Here is a 4,014-nt window from a genome sequence, read left to right as displayed (position 1 = left end):
TACACTGCCTTCCCTGGCCCCAGGTTCAGTGGAGACATCCTTTGCTCTAACTCGGGCTGGATAGCTGTCCACAACTCTTGAGCTGTGTGAACGTGATCTCCAAGGCATATTAATTTGAACACTGCCTGATAGCGGTGAGTCATGGCTGCACAGTACAGAGGTGAGTGGATGTCAGGATTCAAAACCAGCAGCTCTTGTGCATCAAGCAGCAGTTCTTCCCTCTGAGCTATTCAGCTTAGTGTATATTTACTTCATAACCCAGATACAAGAACCTGTGTAATTTCTGATTGTCTCCACCCTGAGATCCTGATTGTCTCGACCCTTATTGAACACCCTACTTAAACCTTGTGCATTCCTTCATTGCGAGATTATTGAGCTATCAGCCTTTAGTCAAGCTTCCTTTCACCTGCTGATATTTTAAACTACATTGCTGCTCCTGTGTACTGACCCCAGGCTATTCCTGACTGTGCTCCCTGCAACTGTGCAGCACACACAGGCTCAGTAGCTCCCACTGTGATACAGCTGAAGTCCCCTCATCCATTATCAGGCCTCGTCTCCCTGCCCTTTACTAGCCAGTCCCCTCCTCTTCCACAGGCCCAGTCTTTCTTCACCATGTTAGCTTCTCCAGGTCCCGGCCTAGTGATCAGGTCAATTTGATAGGATCGTGTGATTGTGGACTGGGCTTCATCACCGATGGTTGTAGCTGTGTTTGGAGAACTCAGGGCGGGGTTTTGTGTGTGGCATCTACATTAAGTGGAGCGATGCCTTAGCACTACCAGATACCGCTACCTTTCCAGTAATGGGAGACATGAAGACTCCAGACTTTGACGATCTTCTTGCTGATTTTTATATCCCTGATGCTACAAATTTGGATGCCAAGGAAGCTATCCAAACAACAAGTGATGAACAAAAAAAAACATCTCAAACCATCAGAAATGTGTTTGGATGAGAATCTGTCTTTGGCCCAGTCTGTGCCTGTCCCCGATTTTCCAACAGCATTATTGTTGAAAACACCAGCTGACAGGAGTCATTTGAGGCATCTGAAAAGGACGGAAATCACATGGTCCAACTTTACTGCAGAATGGTCCTGATCCTCATGCTGTTGAGGCTATGAAAAATTTGAACCTGGAATCATCAATGGGGACAACTCACAAGGCTACACAGATAAAATAGAATCACGCAAGGCAGAATCATTGCCAACTTTCACCCAGCTTAGCCCTATTTCTAGCCCTGAGCCAGAAAATTCAAAAGAGAAGGTTCTTAGCAAGCAGAAGGTAGCAGAGTCTCCATACTTTCCACAACCTTCCATGTACGATCCTGAAGAAAGCTGTATGGTCGATTCTCTAAGAAAGCCCTAGGAACCAGAGCTGAGTATGTTCAATGAATACTGTAAAAAAGAGCAGTTTGCTTGGTTTATCTATGCCATGTAGGGATGCTCAGGACAGCGGCAATTCTCAGGATGAAGTATTTTTCAGTGATGCAGCAGGTACATAAACTCTGTCTTCCTCTGTGCCACCTACGCAGCGGATTAAAACTGCACATTCTAGATTATCATCTTGTGTAGCTGCTTTGGTGGCCTTACAAGCTAAAAAAGTTGTGGTGTCCCTAAGGAGAAATCTTTAATTCCTTCTAAACACGTTGATCTTTCTTTTAAGGAGGGGTTTTGGATTCAGAACCACCAAATATATGTCCTCGGATCTGCTCTATTTGGATTCCTCAAACTTGTCCATGATTCTAAACTTGTAGGATACCCTGGAGTCATGAAAATGTAAGAACTACTGTTTCATTCTTTTTGGTGGACTAATTGTAGGAAAGATCTGAGAAAATATGTTTTCTATTGTTTAACTTGTGCATGGAACAAGATGCCACAATCTTCTCCTCTAGGACTTGTTCAACCTCTTCCAGTTCCATCCAGGCCTTGGGGATCAATCTCAATGGATTTTATCGTGGACCTGCCTTCATCTAAAGAGATTATTGTTATCCTTGTTGTAGTGGGTCGGCTCACAAAGATGACCCATTTTATTCCAATAAAAGGGATTCTTAACATTGAACAAACCACATACTAAGTAGTCAAAGAGATATTTAAGCTGCTTGGAATCCCTGATAATGTAATTTCAGATAGAGGTGTTTATTTTATGAAGATTTTGGAACAGCTTCTGTACAGTGTGATGCAGTGACCCCTGTGGCAGCTACGGGGTGCTGTGTGTGCTCCTTGGGATATGCATGGAGGCGTATTTGTTGTTATAATGGTGGTGAAACAGTGATTGGCAGAATTGTGAGTGGCCGATATGTGTCGCAGGGAGAGTCTGCGTGGTAAGTCTGATGCAATGTTGTTGTTCTGGGACCTGTAGTCCCTCAAGAGTGTGTATATGTATGGTGTAGTTGTAAGGGAGACTTACTAGGCTAGTTATGTAAGATGGGCGGGACAAACTAGCCACACATCCACACTCCCACCCAGGGGAGTGGTTAAGGGTATATAATGTGACCAGGGTGTGGGTCACATGTTCCTGTGTGGTTCCAGTGTTTGGATCTGAATGGTCTATGCTGGAAGGTTCTGGAGACCTTTCGTGTTGAAAGTCCTGGGAGTAGGATTCTTGAACAGCACATGGTGGGGCTTTGGACCTGGTGGCCTGGGGTGTTGGAGAGTGGTCCTGAATAGCACCTGGACAGGTCATATGCCTGGGGTGTTGGACGAGGTCCTGAATAGTACCTGGACAGGTCATATGCCTGGGGTGTTGGGCGAGGTCCTGAATAGCACTCGGACAGGTCACATGTGCGGTTCATGTGTTGGATTTCCTGGGAGTAGGAATCCTGAGGAGCAGATGCTAGTGTGTTGGACGGTCCCATGTGGGATGGCAATCCTGAAGAGCACACTGGGCAACCTGTGTTGGAAGACCTGGGAGTAGGCTTCCTGAAGAGCACAACCTGTGTTGGATCTCCTGGGAGTAGGAATCCTGAAGAGCACATGCCAGTGTGTTGGACGGTCCCATGTGGGATGGACATCCTGAATAGCACACAGTAAGACTATGGTTCTGGATGGTCTATGTTGGGGAAGCTACCATCCTTCGGTGGCTCTGGACTGACTGTTGTGTGCTGGCCAGGCAAGTTGGTGAACCCCGTAAGGCAGTTTCCCCAGGAGAGAGGACTGACGAGGAGTCAGCAGGTGGAGCAGGAGCTTCCATAAGGTACCATGGGCTGTTGGTGCTTGTGATAGTCTATGAACTGTGTGGTCTCCCACGGTAACTGAACGAAGTGAGGTTCAGCGTGTTTAGAGACCGCGACCCAATGTCATGTGCGCTATATGACTAGGGACGTTGGTGAACTGTTCGGCGTACAGACACCCATGGTTACTGGACGAAGTGAGAGGTCCAGCATGTTTAGTGTCTGTGAGACAAAGCAGTATATGAAGTGTACAAGATAAAGCTGCAAGTTAATATCACCAGTTGGTGCCTGTTGTGTTTTATGAACTGTATAATATGAACTGTGCATAACACTTTTCATGACACTTTAATAAACTGGATGGACTGCTTTGTTTGATAAATCGTGCCTGACTACGTTAATCCCATACTAAGCGAGTGTCCCCCAATACACTCAGTAAGTGCAACCTTACAACAGCTTTAGGAGTTACTGTAAATTTGTATAGTGCCTTCTACCCACAATCCAGACTAAAAGAACTAACTAAACTCTCTAACAATACCTGAGCTGTTTTATTTCTTACCTCCAGGATGACTGGGTGGACCATTTACCAACAGCATAATTTGCCTATAATAACTCCAAACAAAACAGTTTTACATCCAAAAGTAAATTTTTGCTAACTTTGGCTTGCATCTAGCATTTATTCCTAATCTTCTATTTAATACTTAGGTTTCTGCTGTGACACACAGACTTACGGAGTTGCAGAAAGCTCAGAAGGAACTAACTGGGATGTTGCAAGAGGCCCAAGAAGATTACAAAAAAACAGCAGAAAAATATTGCAAAGCTCCTTCTACCATTCAGGTCGATGAAAAGTTTTGG

The 4,014-nt window shown here is 45.2% G+C and overlaps 1 pseudogene; it reads left to right on the top strand.

Moving 5' to 3' along the window:
• The first annotated feature begins 799 nt into the window (after positions 1–799).
• Positions 800–1,623, top strand: LOC143774944 (zinc finger protein 592 pseudogene; annotated as a pseudogene).
• Positions 1,624–4,014: the final 2,391 nt, after the last annotated feature.

The sequence above is a fragment of the Ranitomeya variabilis genome, chromosome 5 (assembly GCF_051348905.1).
Source record: "Ranitomeya variabilis isolate aRanVar5 chromosome 5, aRanVar5.hap1, whole genome shotgun sequence".
Lineage (NCBI taxonomy): Eukaryota > Metazoa > Chordata > Amphibia > Anura > Dendrobatidae > Ranitomeya > Ranitomeya variabilis.
The sequence above is the reverse complement of the archived record's forward strand: the minus strand, read 5'-3'. Positions and strand labels throughout refer to the sequence as shown.